Here is a 13,576-nt window from a genome sequence, read left to right as displayed (position 1 = left end):
TAAGTAAAAAATAGTATGGTAGAATTAATTGCTGTATTCTTTATTGTAAGGAATATTACTATGCGACACAAGAAGAAACTATGTAAACATAAACAATTAAAAAAGAAAACTATCAGTGTTTGATGGTCGATCAGGAGTAGACCTATGTAGGATGTAGACCTATAGCTTGGCATGGAAACCGAAACACGTGAGTTCCGGCCGGGAATCGAACTTCTATCAATGTTAAAAGTATATATACCCTATATAAATTACCCTGAACCAAAACGTAATGAAGAAGGATCCCCGGGTTCCCTGGTTCGATCCCAGCTCGCGCCATGTGGACTTTGTGGTGGACAAACACCGTGCTCGTGGGTTTTCTCTTGGTTCTCCCGTTTCCTTCCACTTTCTTCAGTCCATCATTTCATTTATTTCTCATCATCACCGTCTCCTTTAGCCTAACCGGCATAAACGTGGGACGTAAAACTTAAAAGATTTAATTTTTTGTCTTCCTCAAGCAAGGGCGCCGATTTCTCTGCAAATTTGGGGGGGGGCATTCAGAAGCAGAAAGCATATATGAAGATTTTAAAGACAAATTGCATTCAAATTATGCCAAATATTATAAATTTAAAATACAATGAGGGGGCCCACATGAGCTTTGGGGGCCCCGGGGTCGGCGGCCTTGCCCTCAAGTACAGTATTATAAGTATTCTATACGGTGTCCGAAAAAAAAAATGTACACTTTTCAGAAAAATATTCTCAGGCCCGCTCATGCGATTGCTATTCTCAGGATCCTTTATATACTAAAAGCAAGGCAATGTATCAAAGTATTTTGCCTACCCTACAAACATTCAAATGGGCACCATTCGTGACACGGCAGATATCTAGTTGATAGTTCATTTCCTTCCACGGCTTGTGATCCGCTCTGGGAGTTTTGTATGATCTCAAGGCAATATCAGAATCTCTACATGTCTACACTGAAGAGAGTGCGAAGTTTTTCTTTTCTTTCTTTCTTAATCTTCAGTGAGTGCTTGCACAAGTTGCAGCTTGTAAGCCTTGAGTTTCAAACTCACCAAGAACATCTCAAACTATTAAGCGAGATAAGTTTAACAAACGGATCGCTTTCCCAACTGACTTCCGGGGCTGCGTTGGAATGATTCAAGAACTCTATTCACTGTCTCCTCTGAATGCGAATGAGGTTATTTTGGTTCTGCATAGGCAACCAGTCTCCACGAATTGTTTATGCCAACGCTTAATGGAGTTGCTATCAGGAGGATCGACCCCAAACTGTCACCAAAAGTTACGTTGAACCAGTGTCGGCGGTTGGACATTAAAAGTGGGGAGGCAAGACATGATCTGAACAATTGTATATCAATGTTAGATTTCCTATTTGTTTCTAACACTGATGAAAGGTTGTATAACTAATAGGATACTATCTTTTTTCACTTAAAATGCCGTATATCGTATTTCTATTTTAAGTAAATTCATAAGAGCAATACAGGTAGGTATTAATACTAGCACTTTATACTCTTAAACAACGAAAGTGTAAGAAGAGATTTGAGTTCTTGCCCATGAACATCTTAAAATTCTGTCTGGAAAATTGTGTAATCAGATTATTTAATAAATTTGCAAAAACAAATAAATCGAAGGGATAATATTAATCATAGTAATGAATAATGACGCTTGTTTTACAGAAGTTATATTGAAACTGGGAATTAATGAACAACTTATACCAGCGTTTCCCAACCTTTTTCAACTTGCGGCACACTACAGGTGTAACTTGATTCCTTGCGGCACACTCATATATTATTATTATTATTATTATTATTATTATTATTATTATTATTATTATTATTATTATTATTATTATTATTATTATTATTATTATTATTATTTGTAAATATAAAATACAGTGGTATTTTTTTCTCTGTAATTACTGACCTCCTCACAGAGAAGAAAGCTCGATCGCTGGTTTTCCCCCGTGATAAATCATTATTCATATTTTACATTCTAATTTAAAACTTGACAACAATTGCAATGAAATACAGGACTCAGATTTCTAAAAATACAATTCTTTTTTCTAAAACTGTATCCAACCTTTCACAAAGAAGATAGATCACTAAATAATGAACGAACAAACAAATCTCTTACTTTTAAAACACAAATGTAGGTAATTTGTGTGCACGTTTGCTTTGTCGAAAGGATTGAATAATATTTTAAAATTTCAAGTTACGAAATCGTCTGCAACAATAAACAAGCAATAATGGTCATAACAATGATAACAAATACTTTTTTCAACGTTAAAAATGTACAGAAAAGTAAGTCAGTATTAAACTTGAAATTATAGATTCATAGTAGAGGTTCATAGTAATGTGAAATACAAATATACATTTTTCCCTATGTCTTGCAATTTGATTGCTATAAAATTAATAATTTTGTTTCAATTTTCTCGCGGCACACCAGCAGCCCACTCGCGGCACACCAGTGTGCCGCGGCACACCGGTTGGGAAACGCTGACTTATACTTTTAATTCCACACATGCCATTAAATGAATGTTTAGTCTTAGTAAATGAAATACAGTAAGTACTGCAAGCATATGCTATGATATTTAAAGAAATATGCAATTGGAATATTAATTGCTTTGAATTGCAATTAAAACGCAATTCCTGTAGTTTTCTTAATTCCACGGGAAGACAAATAACCAATACGTGCTCACGCAACGGCAAATATCATATATGGCACTTTTTTTTTCTATGAAACAGTAATACATACGAAACCTTTACCAGGGTGTCCACATTCTTGAAAATAAGTGAAAGTCAGGGAAAGGTCAGGGAAGTAAATATGTATCAGAAAGTCAGGGAAATAGCAGGTTGGTGAGGGAAAGTCAGGGTAAAATCGATTTAGGTCCATTGTTCAATTACTGAATTTATGAAATAGGGTTGATTTTTTTACTGTTACTGGATGAAAAATAGGGTGTTCTCAATGATTATATTGAGGGGGGGGGGCAGTGTTCTCTGATATAATTATTGAAACTGTTTTTCTGCGAAAAACACATATCTAACTGCATCCTGGCATATTTGCTCAAAAGGGTGGACACTGTTCTAGAAGAACTGCATGGTGCCAAGAGGATATCTGGACAAGTGGCTGAGAACGCGTAGAAATAGATCAGAATAGGTGTATCATCAGGATTAATAACTACAAGAGATATGATAAATCAGTGAGAAGTTCAATGAGACAATATCAGATGTATTTGGAAAAGAAAAGATAAATAAATGCTGGAGACGAGAAGAGGAGAGAGAAACGGAAATTCAGCAACAACTAAAGGAGCTGGAGGAAGAAGAAAAGAAAATTAAACTGCGGAGACAACAAGAAGGATATCCAGATCAATAAGAAGAAAACTATGCGAGAAAGAATGAAAAGAAATTTCTAAATGGGTTGCATTTAACAACTGCACCAGCAAAAGTATGTGTTACATAATGTATATGCGTTTTTTTTTTTTTAAATAATCAGTAAAATCATGTATGAACTGTTTATTACTATAGGCAATATTATAATGATGTGTAATTGGTATTATAAAGTGTAATTTTTTTCATATCTTAAGTACTCTGTATACTGCACACTTTTGTTTGTAATTTTACATTTTTGTAATATGTAAGCCTAATCACATGTTTGTAAATTTACATTCCTTTGTAAAGAAAATTGAAAAAAGAAAGAAACAGAAGCGGAAGGGAACAAGGTCAACTATGGGGAGTGTGGAGGCTGGAGCTTCTTTCTTTTTTCTATATTTTTAAGTTATTCAGAGGTTAGGGGTTAGGGGCTGGAACTTTCGTCATGGAAAGTCAGGGAAAAGTCAGATATCTTTTCTTCAAATTGTGTGGACACCCTGTTTACATTTCCAAGTGAAATTATATGAATTAGGGCGTCACTTCAAAAAATTGGGGGGGGACAACTGTCCCCTCTTACCCCCCTAATCGCCGCCCATGCGTTGAACTATGATAACAGGCGTTCTCTTTGCTTACTCCACCGCACAAAATGCTTTCTGTTGTTGTGTGGGTGCCATCTTGAAAAAGTTGTGGTCTTAGGAACGGCGAATATTTCAAACAAAACTTGGGAGTATGTAATAGCAATCCTTGTCACTGATGGGGGCGTCGTTAAGGGGAAGCCTGCTCCCCCCCCCAAAGTTATCAATTTCTTATCAAGTTGGCAAATTAAAATACCTAGTTGGAAATTTGAAGAGTGCTGTTTTGTTCAATTGACTTATTTAGTTTAACATTTCCTTAAGTACGCAGTTGCTGTAATTATCAGTTCTTTTATAGACTTGGTATAAATTTTCTGTAGTTTCCTATCTTGAAATAAATTGATATATTCGTTTAAAGTTTCTTTATTTGATGCAAATGATCACACTTCACTTTTGTTCATTTGATATTCCTAAACATTTTGAAAAACCTTTAATGAAAAATTGGGAAATTGTACCACTGACAAAAGCAGAATAGAGGTAGCATGCAAAATGAAAACAAAATCAGACAGAAGAGACGTTTCGGTAGCAGGTAGAAGATTGGACGCAAAAGCATTTGATACAAGAGCGTACACAAAACAACAGGCAGATTGTGGAGATAATAAGAATTGATATTAATAATAATAAAAAAGCAAGGCAGTGACTGGTTAGTATAAAATTTTTACTATGTATAGCAGTGAGGTGGTATGCGGTGGTATGCCATACCGCCTCTGGGTTTTCATTGATGAAAGCATGCCGCATCTGGCTTTTAGAGTTTTAGTGATCAAGACATACCGTCACGGGTGAGTAGATGCTAAATACCTTTAACAAGTCCATTTTTATACACAGTAATTGACAAATAGCTTTGCATGTAACAAGATTTTATTTCTCAAGTAGAAATATTTTCTAAGTTACACCGACATTTTTATTATCTTTTTCCTCCTTTGGTTTTTAAAATGAGCTGTAGTCAAAGAGTTCATCTAGTTTACATTTTGATGTGCCATATTGAATTGTTTCTTTCGTATGTATGCGTGTGTCTTCTTGTCTTAATTCATGTAAGTGTCGTGTTTTGAGCATGAGCGGATTTAGGGGTGCTCTGCTGTGGGACAGATTTTTCCAGGAATATCTTTCAGTCGACTGGAGGATCCGGGACCTTCCCCGCAGGAAATTGTTAATATAAAAACTCGGTTTTGAGTATTTTCGACTATAATTCTCTGTAATACACAAAAGCGGATATTTTATTTTTTATTTTTTATTTTTTTTTTTATTTATTTTTTTTAGAAATTTGTTGGCGAGAAGTCAAAGTCCCTCTATGCTTCCCCCTGTAACTAAAGGGAGGCTCTCTAGTGGTTTTCAGTGATTATGTAAATAGAAATGCAATCTTTTAGGCAACATACCCTCACTGTACTTCAAGATTTAGATAGTCAGTTTGTCGAGTCAAAATCGTAATAAAACATACCGCCTCTGCTTTTTTCCACTTCGAACACTGATGTATAGTCTGTAAATATGACAAATTTGAGAGGTTTTCTAATAGTAAAATGTCAAAGGGAAATATATTTTGATTCCAGAACGAATATATTGTGCAACTGGGTCTGCTTTGTGTGTGACTAGACCTTTCGCTTTGAAACAAAGGGGAATCATATCAATACAGAAATCAAAAGTAGCTTAGTTCTGTTTTGCAGGAAGACTTCGTTTACAGGGCTTTTGAGTACGGAGAATTTGAACAAAAGTGTGTTTTGGGAATGGTATCACAGTAGGTTCCTGGGGTGTTGTTCGGTGGGGAGAAAGCTGCAATGGATAAGATAAGTCATTTTGTCGCTTCCGCTGTGAATCTAAGACTAAGTGCAAGATTTCAAAAGCACATTTTTGGGTTCCAAACAATACGTCTGCTGGGTGAAGCGTAGGCCGGCTTGTGTGTCGCTTCATCTTCATACAAATGTGCTGCCTTTCCTACCTTATTTGTAACCTCGTAGATGCTTCTTTCGGAAAGTTAAACAAAAATTGCAATTCTTCCTTTCTTTATAGTATTTATAAGTCAAAACATTACGTAACCATTGCATGTTACTTATATAGCTCACAGGGCCGGAACTATGGGGGAGCAAGTAAGGCACGTGGTTGGAAGGGTGCCTAAAAGGGAGGTTATATCTTAGTATTTTTCCTGCCTGTATTTAATGCTTTGCATCAGAGTGCGAAATCATGAAATCGAAGTAGGAGGAGACTGGAGGACTGAAAAGTAGAAATAATAAATCTACATTATAAAACTGAAAGTGACTATGTTTGTGACTCTTAATCTCTTGAACCGCCCGCCCGATCTCGATCAAATTTCTGGCGTAGATGTGATTCTGGCCTGGAAGTGTTTTTAGCTATTCACTTTGACGGTAGAACTTATCGGAGGGGAAGGTGGAGGAGTTATAAAAAATAAATAAAACTTAATGGGCCTTATGCAGAGACGTTTTGACGCATGATTAGTGCCCTACTAAAGAGCTCGACTAACGTATGTTTCCTGCAGTAGTCAGGCCTTTAGTATGACACTAATCATGCGTCAAAACGAATCTGCATAAAGCGGATTAACTCTTGAACCAAACGATCAATCTTGGTCAAATTTTCAACATAGGTGAGATTCGTACCTGGCGTGATATTTATCATTTCACTTTTACGGAGCAATATAGGGAAGGGGGAGGAGAGAGATATATACTAAAATCTATATATATTCAAAATTTCAAAGTCAGACCCATTCGGCAATCCAAAAATGATAGTCGCCACTATCTCTCACGTACAAATTATGAAAGGCCTCCTCCTCTTCAACGGCCTTTGGTTTAACAAAGAAAGAGTTTACATTAGGGCATAAAATTTCAAAACTAGACAATTAGATTCAGGATAATCAATTTTGAATTGGACGATTCATATACATATGTTTAAAAAATATATTACCTTAAGACCACGTGTAACGCTCTCTCTTTGCATTAAACCCACCCAACCAGGTACATTCTAGGAACGTGCCATTTAAGTTCCATATGTACCGTTTACGTACCTGGTACTTGAAAAATGTACATTTCATATGCATAGCACGTGTCGCTAGGTACGTGCCTTTCGAGGAATTTCTGACACTTGAAAGGTACTTGTACATGCTTCACTGGAATGTGAGGAATGTGAATGGCACATACCCCATGTACCATGGCATGGTTGTGCGTAAGTTGCTTCGTATTGCGACTAGGGTTGCCAATTTAGCCACTTTGTGACGAGATCTGGCCATTTTGAGAACGTCGTTAGTCACATAATTTCCAAAGAGCCAATAGTGGCTTTTTAGCCATATGCTTTTCACTTCTATAGCCACTTTCTGAGTTTAGCCACATTGTAATATATTGTGTGTGTCATTTTGCAATTTTCTGCAGTGTTTTCTTTCTTCTTGCATGCAGTATGTAATAAGCAAATACATTACATACAAAATTAATATATTGTCAGTTATATATGGTGCTTATTGGGAAAAACACTCCCCAAAAAAGTTCATCTTAGACTGGAGAAATGGTTATCCTTCCTTTTCCATTATTATTTGGCTATGAAACAAATGCCGGAGACATATACAACCGCTATATACAACAGTGTGGTGTTGGAATGTGTAATGATTAGGATGTGATGTTTTATTTTATTTTTTTTGAAAGTTCAACACTTCCAATGTACCCGTAAAAATGTACTAAAGAAATAGTGCCCATGTTTTTTAAATATTCAATTAGAACTGGACAATCTACATGAAATTTGCAGTCGATCAGTGAAAACGTCATCTTTCTAGAGCCTGTAGTTTCTGAGATCTCATTGTCGAGAAACATATATGTGTATTTTAAAAGAGCTCCAAAGATGGCAGCACAATTCATTTGCATGTATTTCGGAGAAGGCTTACTAAAGGCAAAGGCCTTTGAACAATAATTTAAAAGGATAAACTTTGTCAAAAATATTTATTTCAGTAATTTATTTAAACTACACTCTTTTAAAAATATTTGTCTTTGTTATAAACGTGAAATCACAAATAACCGTAAATCAAAGGTTTGAATGCTAAGATTATAGGTTAGAGCTCGGTCGCTCGTAAATGTTACTGTAGTATTTTAATAGATAAATTGCCACACAGATGCCGGAGGGCATATATTTTCAGAGTTAGTTGCTTGGCTTTTTTTAAAAGTACAAGCTTCTAAATTCGAACGTAAAAATGAAGCGTTAAGGTTTTAGTATTTAAGTACTCGCACCCCCAGTTGCATAGCACTGCACTAAGGAACATTACTGACATGCCTAGTACATTCCTGGCACATGCCAATGCCAAGTAAATGTGTCAAGTACATACACGGTACGTGATATACACATAATAGATACATTCCTCGGTATGTGTCATGCACGTACTTTTGGGCGGAAGTAACCTTATTCCTTACATGTGTATTTCACATGATTGCTCTATTCACGTACCTATCTTGTACATTCCAATGTACCTCGAGGAACATTCTTTACACATGATCAGTATGTACTTGTGTTGGGTGGGAAGTGCCAGTTGTCGTTCGCAGTTTTCGGATCTAAGTCCTCAAGTGAAGAGCTATTGATGGAAATTGTCAGCAAATCATCCAGTGTGCCAATCTTCAGTGAATTCCTGTAGGCAGTTTTAACATTATTGAGACTGCTGAAACCTCTCTTACATGAAGCAGGAGCGTCATTTCAGACTTCGCTTGAGGGGAGCAAGAGCACCACCGACATAAGACTTTCACGTTTTGTACTAGTATATTACTACACAATTCATTAAAGTATATGTATTCCTCTAACTCTTGGGGGGGTCAATTGCTCCCTCCTAGTTCCCCTAAATGACGCCCCTGGTTTTAATATGTTCCATCTTATTCAGGGCTACTACCTGCGCTTGAAACCGGACTTCCGTGATTTTTCCGCAATCACAGCCAATAAGTTACCATTCCAGCGCAGATAACACACCTAAAGATAATTAAAGAAAATTAAAGAAAAATAAGAAATACGAAGGTATACTACATCAAAAAGTAAAATATATTTAATGAAAAAAATACAACAAAATAGTATAAACTAAAAAATACACAACAAATGAAAATGAACTAAAAATAACGTGTGGGTGGGCATTCTGGCTCAATTGTGTGGTGTAGACCTATCGGAGAGGCTGAGAAAAGTAAACATGAGTTAAGGCAGTGCTTCCCAGCCTTTTTGAACTCTCGACACACTTCCCTGTAACTACGACACTGCATCACACTTCTTTGATTTTTTTTTCTTCAAATAATATAAGTAATAAAAATCAGAGACATACAGTTTTATGAAGGTGGGGAGGGGGTTGAAGCACTCAATTTCGTGTTCTTACAGGTCACGCATGATTTTTTTCTACATCTTAATATAATAAATGTTTATTTTTTCATAATATTTTGCTCAAGTAAGTTAAAAGCCCGAAGCCACCCTTGTGTACGCCACTGATAATAGTGTAAGATTAGTCTAGAAGTTTCTATAAAGCAGTGACTCTCGGCATTGTTGCCGTCGGCGGCGTTGACTGGTACAGTGTGTCTCAAAATTAGTTCATTAAATTCTAAAATTTCGGGACATATCTTATATGACTGCGCGACTCACCAACGTTTCGCGACACACCGGTTAGGAAACACTGAGTTAAGAGTCCGTCTGCGACTGAACATTGTCGTTTATAACTGCCCTCGACGTTTCTGTGTTTATGTCCCTGTCGAGTCTTGTAGTAGAAACTGGAGTGCAATTCAGCTTCTTGATTTTGATCCTTAAAAAGTGGTAGTGCGCTAACCTCCAGTGCGAAGGGTTAATGATTCGACCCCAGAGCATGCGAATTTGTAGTAGATAAACATTGTTTCCATGGGGTTTCTAGAGGTTTTCCCGTTCCCTCCCGTATTTTCATTACACCAGTTCTTTCATAGAACTCAGAAGATATGTTGAGCCGTATGTGGTAAGAGTTCGATTATAGCGTCGAAATTTTGTTGGGTCCCACTGGGTTTCCACATAGAATGTTTGTAAACTGAGTGCTGTAAAAAAAATTACAGACAACTCTTTAAAATGATGCAGTTTGTTGTTTTGTAATGCTACTGGTTTGGCTACAATAATTTTGAAAAATATTCCCAGACTTTTATTACATAACTTTCGAATAATCCGGAAAAGAAGGTTGACCATTCCCTATGCAATTCAATGTAATGGCATAGCAAACAAGTTTCCTCTGCCATATCTGTGGTTTCATTTCCGAAATAAATAAACAAACAGAGAATAATCTATAACTAAGACTTCAGGAGGATCATAAGAATAATAGACTTGGTAGCGAACAAAATAAATTGGCGAGCGTTTGTTTGTGTAACGATGTATACACGACTCCAAAAGTGCATTACCACCTGCATTTCTCCTTTTCCTGCAATAGCAGACAACCCAAAAAGTTCGGCAGTTGGGTTGGTTGCGAATTCGAAAGACATTGGACCAAACCTCAATTTTATAACAAATATATCAGTGTGGCAAACTCCAAATAAGAGAATAAAACAAATTGTTAAGAATGATAATTTTACTATCGTGACGGAGTTGGATGACACCAAAAGTTACAAAATAATCTTACTTAAGCAGTTCAAAAAAGATGAATGGCAAGAAACAGATATAAGAAGAAAGCATTTTTCTCCTTCTCCCCGAAAAAAAGAATTTCATAAAAAAGAAAAAAGTTACATAATGTAAAGGTTTCATATAAAAGCCCCACCCAAAATTTTGAAAGTTGACACCCGAAAGGCAAGAACAAATGAACTGAAGTGAATGAAATTGTGCACAGATATTGTAGACGTAAAATGAGGGAATATGGATTTCGTATTTTCCTGGAAAAAACGGTTGGGTGGGGCACGTTCCCCTTCAAATCTTATGACGTGGAATACTATACCCAACTCCATTTGATCCAATTGATCCAATATTGAGAATGAATATGCACTATCATATAAGAGAACGGAGAGTATTGAATGCATTAATGGTTTGTATTCTATCTTAAATGGACACTTCTTTTCTGACCAAAGGTTATAGTTCAAAAACACCATCGTGTAGAACAACGTAGTTTTGATATACTACATACCAAAAATTTCAGAAAAATATTTCTTAACCCTCTTCTTGACAATATATGTATCCCTTGGGATACATGTTTTTGAATACTTTTTGGTTACTTTGTGACTACCTATTCTTGGCAATGTATCCTACGGGATATATTATGTCACAGCCTTGTCTGAATAAAACATGTAATCGAGATGTGCAATTATGTCTTATTTTACAACTATTTGACAAGGAAAGCGCATGCAGTGTCTTTTCTGAGCAACGCAAGTCTTCTTTCCAAGAAAAGGGTTAATTACAGAGATACAATGCTTCAAATAATGCAAAAATGAGCTGCTTACACCACAGCAAAAGAAACAAGCATTTTGGCCTTACGTCTTATCTTGGTATTCCTTCCTTCCTTCCTGTTTCCTTCCACTTTCTCATTCCTCCAATTCTTCCATTATCATTCACTTGCCTTAAACATCGTTTCCCTTGGCCTAAATGACATAATCATGGGATGTTCAAGTGAAAGATTTCTCAACTATGTTCCAGTTAAAGTTTCTGTAGCTCTTCTTCCAACTCTTAGAGTCTTGCTTCTGCTATGAGAAATTTTGCATTATACGCAGCCATGGCCAGTTTTAAATGGCAACCTAGTCAGTCGTTCTTTCAGAAAAAAATTCGGGGGGGGGGCACACGAAGTATTCCGGGGGGCACTGCTGGTACTATTTTATTTATTATTATTTTTAGACGTATTATTTTGGTCTCGCACGGGAGGGGTCACTCTTAGAGTTCCGGGGGGCAGTGCCCCCCAAAAAACGTGTTTGGAAGTAACACTGGACGTAGTCCATATCTCTGGGGATTCTTTAACCCTCTGCCTGCACGTGATTCTGAGCATTGCCTTGCCCAGACAAAAATCGTTTCCCGAATAATGAGGGCGTTATCTTATTATGTCCTGTCATGATTAGTAAAAGATGTTGGAGGTATATGTTTTATCACAATTGAAGTCAAGTTCAGTCACTTACACAATGATATATGAGGTGATATAAAAAAGTTTGGAGACTAGCTCTGTAACATGCCAACATATGACAACGCAATTCTGCACGCACAGGCATAGGGAGCACTGACCTTCATAAGTCAGTGTACCAATAGACATTGTCCTGTGTACATCGAGAGCTTTGCAGCTGGGCTATTCTGACCGCATACGTTACTACGTCTGCTATTTCATCATGGACAACAAGCTAGAACGAATGAACGTGAAATTCTGTGTGAAACTGGGTAAGTCTCTCTCAGAGTCGCTTGACATGATTCGGCAAGTGTATGGCGATGTTGCAATGAGTAGTTCGAAGTATTTTGAATGGCATACTCCCTTGGAGAGCGGAAGAACATCACTGGTAGACGACCAGTGATGAGGACGACCTTCAACAGCACAACATCCGAAAATGTTGAAATCATTTGGCAATTTCTGCATGAGGATCTCAGAGAATGAACCAAAAGATTACTACCGTTGTCGGTGTGTCATATGGATCATTAGAGTAATCATTACGTGTAGTTTGAACTTGTGCCGTGTTGCTGCCAAGTTCGTCCCCAGGTTGTTGACCCAGGAGCAGAAGGAACACCGAGTCTAAGTCTGCCAAGAACTTCGTCAGCGTGGCATAGATGACACATCCTTCATATCGAGGATCATTACCAGTGACGACCTTGGGTGAATGGGTACGACTCTGAGATAAAGCAAGTCTTCACAGTGGAAGAGTCCATCATCTCCACGACGGAAAAAGGCGAAGCATGTCTGCAGTTCGATCAAGTGCATGCTCATAATCTTTCGATTTTTGTGGCATTGTACATCACGAATTCGTCCCGGAGTTTTATTTTCACGTTTTAAGGAGTCTATGGTAAGACATTCGGGGATTTATCATTGCTACATCCCCGTACGCTTGTCGGATCATGTCAAGCATAACCGTGGCGTATTTCCCCAGTTTTCAACAGAACCCCATGTTCGCTCGTTACTCGTCAAATATCATAATGTAATTAATTTAGTTAATATATACAATATTCTTCTTTGAAATCCTCAATTAGAAAGATATCGAGCTCCTATTTAAGTACGGAGACACCAGATACAGTAATTCACTCAAAACTGCAACCTGTGAAGAAAATGAAATCGTCGATAGAAGCAGAGGGCACAGAGAGGGAATGTTGTCCGGTTGGTGATTTTGATATGAATGACAAAGAGATCAGTCAGATTTTCATTGCATCAATAGACCAAAATTTGGCTAGTGTGGAGGAAATGATCAAGCATAACAAGACAATGATGACTTATGAATTGATGGAAAGATTCTCAACCTCGAAAGGAAATGTTCATAAACTTCTTTCATATTTGGATATCGAAAACTATGTTCAAAATGGGTGCCAATCTAACGACATAAATAACGCAAACTCAGAAAACAAAAATGTATAGACGTCATCGATTCTGTAGGCATCCAAAGACGTCGTATCTTGTGATGGAACTTTCGTACCATATCATTATGACCCTTCTTCAAAGTATCTACTAAAACAATTGACTCA

Source organism: Thermobia domestica, chromosome 18 (assembly GCF_964235325.1).
Source record: "Thermobia domestica chromosome 18, izTheDome1.hap1.1, whole genome shotgun sequence".
Lineage (NCBI taxonomy): Eukaryota > Metazoa > Arthropoda > Insecta > Zygentoma > Lepismatidae > Thermobia > Thermobia domestica.
Note: the sequence above shows the minus strand (reverse complement) of the source record.